This window comes from Ictidomys tridecemlineatus, chromosome 4 (genome assembly GCF_052094955.1).
Source record: "Ictidomys tridecemlineatus isolate mIctTri1 chromosome 4, mIctTri1.hap1, whole genome shotgun sequence".
In the NCBI taxonomy this organism is placed as follows: Eukaryota; Metazoa; Chordata; class Mammalia; order Rodentia; family Sciuridae; genus Ictidomys; species Ictidomys tridecemlineatus.
Genome location: NC_135480.1, coordinates 8,180,231 through 8,190,607, shown reverse-complemented (window position 1 = coordinate 8,190,607; position 10,377 = coordinate 8,180,231). Strand labels below are relative to the sequence as shown.

General features: G+C 50.7%; 1 long non-coding RNA gene across 1 annotated transcript; it reads right to left on the bottom strand.

Annotated features, from left to right (window-relative positions):
* Window positions 1-4,630: 4,630 nt before the first annotated feature.
* On the bottom strand, window positions 4,631-9,851 carry LOC120889534 (uncharacterized). The gene is made up of 3 exons (XR_005733450.2): window positions 9,504-9,851; window positions 6,418-6,492; window positions 4,631-5,977 (listed from the first exon to the last, which is right to left on the bottom strand). It is a non-coding gene; the product is annotated as an uncharacterized LOC120889534 (long non-coding RNA).
* Between the last annotated feature and the right edge of the window lie 526 nt (window positions 9,852-10,377).

Below are 10,377 nucleotides of genomic sequence, written 5' to 3'. Positions count from 1 at the left end.
CTGTCCCGTGCCACAGAGGGTGTTCAACAGCACCCCTGATCTGCCGGGTGTCCGTGGCTCGCTCCTCCTCAGATGCAACAACCAAAAACGTCTCCAGACGTTTCCAAATGTCCCTGGGGGGAGGGGACTGTCCCCAGCAAGTTCCCCTGCTCTTCTTGTCTTCTATGTCCCTTGACATTCTCCCAGAGAGACCCCCCCGCCCCCCCCCCCATTCATGCACCTATTTCCGTTTCCTCAAGAAGAACGTCAATCCAGGCAGGTTTCTAACTCGCTCTTTCCCACCTGACAGCGCATGGCCAATTAACTGGGCAATTAGCTCTGCTGGCAGCAAAAAGAAGCAGGCTTTCTGCACAGATGATGCGGGAAGCGTGTCTCAGTGCCCACCGCGTGGCTCTGGGCCGGGTGCGGGTGGCGGAGGCGGCCTGTCAAAGCCACGGGCCTCAGCGCAGGTGCGGGAACCTCCCACTTGGGCGCCGGTGGCCTGTCTTATGAAGCTGTCCGCCTCCCCAGAGCCGTAGGCTCAGCTTGTCGGGAAAATGAGAAGTGTGGCAGGGGTGCTCAGGAACACGGGCGGCTCCTGGCCTCCTGCTCCAAGGGACCCAGAGATGGACCGGGGGACCCAGGGCTTGTGCAGACTGGGGAGTGAAGTTCCTGCCTGCCCCCCTTTGCCTGCGATGGCACCAGGCGCAGCTCTTGCCACCAAGCTGAGCCGAAGGCCTGTGGACTGGTCACTGGGACTTGTAATGAGATGTGGGATTTTGCTGCCCCTGATGTCCCCTGAGGTCCTCCTGGCTGCCAGGCTCAGGGCTCATTTCTCCCAGAGCAGCCAAGAGCCATGGCCACTCACCCTCCAGGTGGGACCTGCTCTTAGGGTCACACGGGCCCTGGGATTGTTGCTGGAAGCCGCAGGACACTGGCCGGGCAGGGCCATTGGGAAGGGAGCTCCAGGGGGCTGTAGGGGCCCCACACCCCTCCATGGCGCCTTCCGACTGCTCTTCCCCCCACCCCTGCCGGGCAGCGGCCAAAGGGTCTGTGGCATTGACCAGCTCAGGGCTGGGCCCTGATTGGTCTCAACATCCAGGTCTTCCCCCTTCATTCCCTGGGGATTTTTCCAGCACGGAGAGGGTGCTCTTGGAGGTTTGCTGGAGCTGGCTGCAGGGTCCCCTGTGTGCATCTTTCTCCAGCTGAGCATGTGGGAGCCTGGAACCAGCCACCAGGCTGACTGGCAGCTGGTGTGGGATATCAGGGAATCTACACCACAGGGATCGGCAGATGCTGCGCGTCAGGGCTCTTCTCCCGCCAGGGTGCTGGCTCTCCAGAGCACCACTGTCCCCTCCTGCTAACCACGATTGGGAGCCTGACAGTCCAGCTGCTGCAGGCCACCCTGTGACCATGAGAGGCGGAGGAAGTCGATGTCTTGCAAGACAGAGCAGGGAGACAGAAATAGCGGGGCTTTGGCGACATCGATTACGACGCACCTCTGGGCTTTTTGATTGCATTTTTCCATTTTTTGAGAGTATCCTAAATGATGCAACTTGGCAACCAGTGTGGGATATCGGAGGCCAATACAAAAGTGGGTGGGACCTTCCATTCTCCTGCTACTGTGGAGCAATGGGGACTTGTATTTGTCCACATGGATCTCTCCCTCCTCTGAATGGCTATTGTGCTCCTCATGTAGTCCTGACACATTCTTGAGTGGTAGGATGTATCAGTCAGCTATTGCCCAATGGTGCCGTGTAACAAATTATCTCACAACTCAGTGACTTAGAAGAATAATGATATATTCTGTGATTTTTGTGGCTTGGTTGGGGCTCAGTTGATCCAGGCAGGGCTGCAGGCTGCAGTGGGCTTGGGCTGCTTTGTCTCTCACTGCGGGTTTGTGGCTGGGGCAGCTCAGCTCCATGTGTCTCTAACCCTCCTTGGACAAGTGGGTGAATTGGGACCCATTTCTCTTACAGCAATAATAGAGATACCAGTGAGTGAGGGGGAGGTGTGAGGCTTCTTGGGACTCAGTAAGTAGCCATTGGCTGGGTACCATTGGCCAAAGCAAATCCCATGGGCAACTTCAGATTCAAGAGCAGGAAGTGATCCTTCACCTGCAAGGAGGCAGTAGCAAGGGAGTGGATGCAGCAAGGGATGGAGAACTGGCTGATGCACATCCCCTGTGGACTGGCACAGTCTGTTCTGGGCCAGTGCCTCTCTGCAGTGGCTGACTCACAGGGCAGGACCTTTCTTAATGATCCTGGCACTCTGCAGAAAGCTGACACTGGTCAGGGGTCCAAGCAGCCCTAGTAGAGTGTATTAGCCAGGGTTAGGGCTGGCGTTTCCATGTAGAGGGGTGGGGAGAGGAGAGGACACACTAAGGCAGTGCGGTGCAGGCAGTAGGTGCCTACTCAGTGCTCAATAAAGAAACTTATATCGTCTTCTATCCAAGAGTGTGGGAAGGAAATTTTCCCTGGGGAAGGCAAGGAGAAGCCTGGGGGTAGAGGCCTGGGGGCTTTGACACTCCATCTTTTAGGGAAGTGCTGGTTACCCAAGAGACAGCAGGTACTGTCCAAAACAGCTGGAAACAAAAGGGGTCTATCAGTGGCCTCAAAATGTATTTCTTCAGGGCTGGGGATGTGGCTCAAGCGGTAGCGCGCTCGCCTGGCATGTGTGCGGCCCGGGTTTGATCCTCAGCACCACATACCAACAAGGATGTTGTGTCTGCCGAGAACTAAAAAATAAATATTAAAAATTCTCAAAAAAAATGTATTTCTTCAGTTTTTTTTTTCCTAGAGCAAGTTCATCTGTTTTTTTTATAAATAATCTGACGTTAATCATCAGATTATTATTTTTTTTGAGAGAGAGAGAGAGAGAGAGAGAGAGAGAGAGAATTTCAATATTTATTTTTCAGTTTTCGGCGGACACAACATCTTTGTTGGTATGTGGTGCTGAGGATTGAAGCCGGGCTGCACGCATGCCAGACGAGCGCGCTACCGCTTGAGCCACATCCCCAGCCCCAAGTTCATCTGTTTTTAGCATTTGTTTCCATCTTATTTTAGATACATCTTTTCTTAAAAAAATATTTTTTAGCTGTTGATGGACCTTTTATTTATTTATTAATTTATATGTGTCGCTGAGAATCGAACCCAGTGCCTCCCACATGCTAGGCTAACGCTCCACACTGAGCCACAACCCCAGCCCTAGAAACATCTATTTTTAATAAATAGTAAGGATGAAAAATTTTACTGGGGTAGCAAAGATCCAGGATAGTATGCAAATCACGCTAATCCACAGCGGGCAGCTTGGTGCAGCTGATGAACACTTGGGCCAACGCAACCCACACCCGGGCCAAAACAGGGCACCTTGTGTCCCCACGGAGTCCCTTGGGAACTTGTATTCTGACTTTTTTTTTTTTTTTTTTTAGAACTGATATACATTTTTAAATAACTTCATTTTATTTATTTATTTATGTGGTGCTGAGGATGGAACCCAGTGCCTCACGTGTGCTAGGTGGGCACTGCACCCCTGAGCCACACCCCAGCCCCTATTCTTACTCCTATTGTCATTGTTGGTTCTTAGGCATCATATACATTAAATCCCACCACATGTGCCCTTTCAGGTCTGGAGTTTTTCTCCTGTAGGTCTGTGAGCGTCATCCCTATCTCGTGTGTAACAGTCATTTTGATTTTATTTCTTGACTCTGTGGTAGTGTGGGACAATTTCTTGGTTCTGTAGTCATCCATTACATGAAAAGACCATCATTTATCTGCTCTACTGTTGATGGACATGGGGTTGTTTCTAGTTTGGGGCTATATTGAATAGTGCTGCCATGAATGTTCTCAAGTGTGTTTTTTTGGTGGAGATACACATTCTTTTTGCTTGGGTATTTTTTTTTTTTAAAAGAGAGAGAGAGAGAGAGAGAGAGAATTTTTTAATATTTATTTTTCAGTTCTCGGCAGACACAACATCCTTGTTGGTATGTGGTGCTGAGGATCGAATCCGGGCCGCTCACATGCCAGGCGAGCGCGCTACTGCTTGAGCCACATCCCCAGCCCTTGCTTGGGTATTTACCTAGGAGTGGAATGACTGGATCGTAGGGTGGATATTATTTAGCTCTCATGGCTAGAGAGGGCCAAATGGCTTTCCAGAGTCATTATATATGATGGGATTCTCTCTCTCTCCCCTCTGCCCTTCCTCTCTTTCTTTTTCCCCTTTCTCTCTCACTCAATTGAAATTTCAAAAATAATAGGGGAGTTCACATCTTTTTTGGGGGGAGTACTGGGGATTGAACTTAGTGGCACATCCCCAGCCCTATTTTGCATTTTATTTAGAGTCATGGTCTTGCTGAGTTGCTTAGTGCCCCACTTGTGCTGTCTTTGTGGTGCTGGGGATTGAACCCAGCGTTGTGCATGCAAGGCCAGCACTCTACCCCCTGAGCTATATCCCCAGCCCCTGAGGCTGGCTTTGAACTGGCCATCCTCCTGCTTCAGCCTCCTGAGCCTCTGGGATTATAGGCATGTGCCACCCCGCCCCGCAGCTCATTCCCATTTATTGTGACAAATGATGTATTTGTTTTTCTCCTTTCCATCTTATTTACGTTTACTTTGTATTGATTACGGTTCATTTGCAAGTAACAGAACCCAGGTTTAATCAGAGAGAGATTTATACAAGAAGTTCAGTGCCTACAAAATTGTCAGAGAAGCTGGGGGAGCAGGTTTGGGCTGAGCTTTTGGGAGTGACTGTCCAAGCCACCCCACGGAGCTGACCCAAAAGGGAGCCACTATTTCTAGCACAACCAGGAAGTGGAGGACTCAGCTGCCACCTACCCCAGCTACTGGCCCAGGGCCACACCATCCCTGCTGGACACGGGGATCAGTGTAGCTGCCCTGGCCAGGGGCTCCAGGACTGCACGTCCCAGTCATGGTTTGACCAGTGAAGGATGCTGAACGTTGGCCTCTGCACCTTATTGAAGCCTTTGATTCTCTCTTGCCATATCCAAGTTACATATTAAAAAGTATTCCACCCCCGAGGTCTTACTTTCTGCTTCACTTCCCCAAGAAGAGAAGTCCAGACACTCTGACTTCCCCTTTGTTGCTGGGGTGCTACTGCCCGACAACCCCTGAGGCTGGGAGATGTAGTCAGAGCTGTTAGTTTCAGTCTCCGGATCTGATCGTAGAGTCTGAAGAATCCCTCCTAATTACACCGCATCCCTCGTGCGGTATTCTCCATTACAATGGAGCTGTAAATGAGCTTTGTTGCTGCTGTAACTTCTCCTCTTCTCTGTCTTCTGTTCTTCGGAGACTTCTGTTCCAATTTGATCTTCAACTTGCAAGAGCGTTTTCTGGTCTGTTTCCCTCAGTTCCTCTTCTCGCTCCGCTGCCTTCTCTCCAGTCTGCAAATTGGTTTCCTCCCTTCTCACTTCCAGGGATGCAAATGAGAAGCTGCCCGTGTTGTGGCAGGGAGCTTTCTGGAAGCTCCCAGGGCTTGGTCTTCCTCCTGGAGGGCCACCGGGCAGGGCGGGCTGCCGGAGGCTGGCAGTGTCCCAGTCTCAACTCCCCCGGCCGAGCCCTCTCAGGCCCGGATCCACATCTCTCTGCTTCTCCTTTAGGAAAGCGACTGCCCAGAGTGCAAGGCCCTAGGATGGGTCCCCAGCCCTTTATCTTTTCAGGGGACCTTCCCTCCTTCCTGGTGTTTTTGCTCTTCGCTCTGAGCCCGCTCTCCCCTGTGACCTTCCAGATTGCACTTTCCTTCTCAGAGTCTTTCCTTTTTCTCACGGGCTCGATGGAATTTTGAATTCTGGAAATTTGGTCTCTGTGTTTGAGTTTTTGCAAGCCTTCTCTTTGTGTGTCCCAGGTGTCCCCTGCAGGGGACAGGCCCTGTGTCATACAGGCCTCTTCCCTTCACCCTGAAAGCAGAGGTGGCCCTGGTCCCCCTGGGCTGCTGCTCTTCTTTGTCTTCCCAGAGGAGGACGTTGGTGTCAGATTGCTTTCGCCTGCAGGGGACAGAAGACAAAGGCTGATGGCAGCCCACCTGGCCAGACTGGGACCCTCAGGAGGGACTCAGGAGGGCAATTTGTACTCCCAGGTTTAACAGGAAGCAGAAAAACAGCAGAAATGCCATCCAGACTCCAGAGAGGGTCTGACCCCCAGTACCCATCAGATGTGGCCACGTTGCTTGGTGGTCAAAGGAGCAACGAAAAGTAATTTTGCTAACAGAACAGAACCCAATCGAGGAGTGTGTCCTCTGTGTGGGGCAAATAGACCAAAGGGGCTTTCTGGCAAGGCAGTGCCCAGTGGTTACCAAATTTGGCTCATTTTCTTTCTGGCACATAGCTGGACTACATTTCCCAGCTTCCCCTGCAGCTGGTGGGCCTCCTGACCATGTGACCTGATTTGTCCAATCAGGTGAGAGTAGAAAATCAATGCCTTTTACCTGACTCTCCTGTGTCTGGTAATCTGGGGTACCGTGTGAGGATGGCAGAGCTCTGTGATGGAAGGGAGGCACTGTCTGTAAAAGAAATAATATGTTGGACTCCCAAGAAAAAGAGATAAACTTGTATTAGGCTATAGAGATTTGGGCATGTTTGTTATAGCAGCTAGCCTATGCTAACACAGAACTCCTTCCCAGGAATTGCCTGCTTGTCCTGTTCACAGCTCATTTATTGAATTGCACGGTTTCCCCTGAGTGCTTTGCAGGTAGGAATGATATCCAGAAATTGTCAGCATTCTGCTAGCAAGGAAGAAGGCAGGAGTTGAGCTGGGGTGGGTGACCACCAGCAGCTGTTCTATTAGTGGGAAAGTTTATATATTTATTGGCTAATTCCACCTGCTCCCTTGGTTGCTTTTGTGTTCTTGGTTATCGGTCATGTTTTTCATCTTTTGTTTAATGACTTATAAGGTCTTCTAATGTGTTGGGGATTGTGAAGTACAGCTGCCCTTATTGTTGTCTACCCAGCACCTGAATCCCCTTCCTGTTTGAGGCAGAGTGGAAAATGTTAGGAGGCGGCTTTCCCAGCCTCCTTTGCAGCAAGGGTGCAGGCCCTCAAATGAGGTACCAATGAGCAGAGCCAGCGGGGACTGGCAGCCCTTCTGGAAAGCACGGAAGCCACGGGAGGCAATCTGTGGCGGTGCCCAGCACCCAGCATGGAGGCGCGGGTGGGGTCTTTTCTGGACCAGAGGAGGCACAGTTGCTGTCGCTGTCTGGGAGATCTACAGGGGTTCTGCAGCCCTTCCTGAAAGCTGGCTGGTGCTCCATATCAATCTCTTTTCTGCTTAACCCATTATGTTCCATCATCCTACATATAGGACTCCTTTAAAAGCCTATAGGGCACCTGTAAAATTTCTCAATTTAAGTTTTTATAGGTATCCTACATATAGGACAGTAGGACAGGGGTGGGGTGGGTGGTTTAAATCCACTAAGGTCAGCTTCTGTTCTCTTGCTTGCAGTAAAAAGTCTACTGTTAACTTTTTGTGTCATCTGTTACAAATCAGTTTTTCTTTCAACCTCTCTTTCTATATATAGCAACTTTCCTACAGAGAAGTTTTAGATTCTCATGTGGCCAAATAGATCAACTGTTCTGTTCTATCTGACGTTCGGGTCATGTTCAGAAAGGCCTTCTATAATCCAGGATTATAGGGTGAAGATCGGGCTGGGAATGTGGCTCAGGCGGTAGCGCGCTCGTCTGGCAAGCGTGCGGCCCGGGTTCGATCCTCAGCACCACATACCAACAAAGATGTTGTGTCCGCCGGGAACTAAAAAATAAATATTAAAAAAAATTCTCTGTCTCTCTCTCTCTCCCCTCTCTCATTCTCTCTTAAAAAAAAAAAAAAAAAAAAAAAAAAAAAAAAAAAATCCAGGATTATAAGAATGTTCTCCTGTATATTAAATTAAACATTTTAAAGTTATTACTCGATTTAAATATTTATACTTAAATATCCTATTTAAACATATACAGTCATCCCTGTCTATCGGTGGGGGAGTGATGGAGGGTATCTGCAGGAGGAGGGGTACAGAGACCCAAATCCACAGCTTTTTAAGTCCGTTATATAAAATGTCACGGTATTTGTACAAAAATTAGCACATTCTCTTGTATATTTAAAAAGAGTTCTAGGCTTGGTGTAGTGGCACATGCCTGTAATCCCAGTGGCTCAGGAGGCTGAGGTGGGAGGATTGCGAGTTCAAAGCCAGCCTCAGCAAAAGCGAGGCCCTAAGCAACTCAATGAGACCCTGTCTCTAAATAAAATACAAATTAGGGCTGGGGATGTGGCTCTAGGATTGAGTGCCCCTGCATTCCATCCCTGGTACCCCCCCCCCCACCAAATCAGCTCTAGGTTCCTAATAATACCTAGTATAATGTAAATAGTTGTCTCACTATTGTGAGAAAAAGTCTGTTTATGTTCAAGTCAGATGCACCTGGGACAACAGGTTGCACCACAGCGTCCAGCTTAATGTCAGCTCTTTACAGAAGATGCCTGCTGATCCCTGCTCTTCATCCAACCACCAATTACAGGAAATACAGGGGACAGAGGAGCATGTCCAACAACGTCAAGGGGATGCAGCCAGCAAAATCCAGACTGCAGGAAACTAGGGAGCAGACCAGCTGTCTCCTTGACACATAATCTGCAACAACCAAGAAAAAAAAACTGAGGGGACCTACACACAACAAAAGAGCTGGCAGTGACAGGTGACAGAAGTAGATGGTAAGAAAATAAAACCTCCTTTTCCCTGGTAACCAATAAAGAGGTGCCTGAAACTCCAAATCAGCAACGAACAGTGTAAACCATTTCATTTAAAAATGAAAAAAAAAATTGAAAAAGAGGGAACATCTATTAAAAAGGTCATAGTGGCAGTGTTTGGATTTTTAAACTGCGTACAGTCCGCCCTCTGTGTCCACGGGTTCTGCACCCAGGCATTCTACCAACCACAGATCAAAAATGTTCAGAAAAGCTGGGCGTGGCCATGCGGCAGTCATCCCAGCTACTCAGGAAGCTGAGGCAAGAGGATGGTAAGTTTGAGGCCAGCTGGGCAACTTAGTGAAACCTGGTCTCAAAATAAAACATTAAAAGGGCTGAGATTGTAGCTCAGTGCAGAGCTCCCCTGGATTCCATCTCAGTACTGAACAAAGAAAAAAAGGTTCAAAAGTATATTGCCCTGCGCGGTGGCCCCTGAGCTGCATCCTGCTGTGTTGGAATGGCTCTTCAGGAGCAATGCTGTTCTCTTCCATTTGGAGGCACTTCATGCCCAGTTCTTCTTGATTGCATTTTAACTTAAAAAGGCACAAAAGAGGTCAAAACCGAAAGAGCCGTTCACTCCTGGTCCCACCACATTTTGGGGAAGTGTGTGAACTGGGAAGTGAGAACCAGCTGGGTGCAGCTTCCTGCAGACGTGTTCTGGGAATATGCTGTAAGAGCTGGCGCCCACTAACCCCCCTCACAGCCTGCAGGTCAGAGGGTGGGTCGCTGGCCCCCGGCCCCTAGGGAGGCGGGCACACCTCCTTCCCGCTCTGAAATTTTCCTTACCCCTTTTCTTGGAGTAACGTAGACACCAGACTCAAATGGATTTTCAGTGACTGTTTCTTAGAAGGTACAGGAACTTCCCCCTGAGAGTCAGGAGGGGGGAGAGATGGTGGAGAGATGGGACATCATGCATCATGCATCCCCGGTGACCCGTCCGGCCTCTCACGGCGGGCAGAGGCAGGCTTGGGAGAGACTCCAGGCGGCTCCCTGGAGCACCCCGGCCTCTCCGCCTTCCCAGTTCTCCTTTCATGTCCTTTGCTGCCCTGTACCTTGATTGTACCGTGCCCAGTCCTCGCTTGTCATGCATCCTGCAGGACCAGCTGTCAGGCCCTCTAGACCCTTCCGGCGGCTTGCCCGGCGCCCGCTAGATGGCGCTGTCCGCGCTCTGTTCCTCCCTCCTGGCTGGGGCGGGGCCGGGGCTGTGCTGCGCGGGGCGGAGCCGGCCGAGGGCCACCGCGCAGGGCCCAGGAGGGCGTGGGGGCCGAGATCAGACGCGTCCTGTGCGCCTCGGACTCCACCGCCTGCTGTTTGACCGAGTCTTTAAGGAAGCGGGTGCCCCCAGCCCCACATCCCCACGAGGAGGCTTGTAAACCAGGTCATCAGGACCAGGCGCGGGGCTCCTAGACGGCCACCCACCTCTACCCTATCAGGGACGCCAGAGGTGGCACTGGGGTTTGCAGGATTCTCTTCGGGGGAGGTGGAGGTGTCTGCGGTGCCCCTACCCTTTTGATGTCAAGATAATGGAGAGGCATCTACCGAGCTGCCCCGAGAGCTTGATTTTTGTCTCTGTAGCTTGGGGGACGCGCTGGATGGTGACTGACACGCACCAGAGACAGTGGAATGGTGATTGATTAGTGGATCAGCCCGAGGTAGCGGA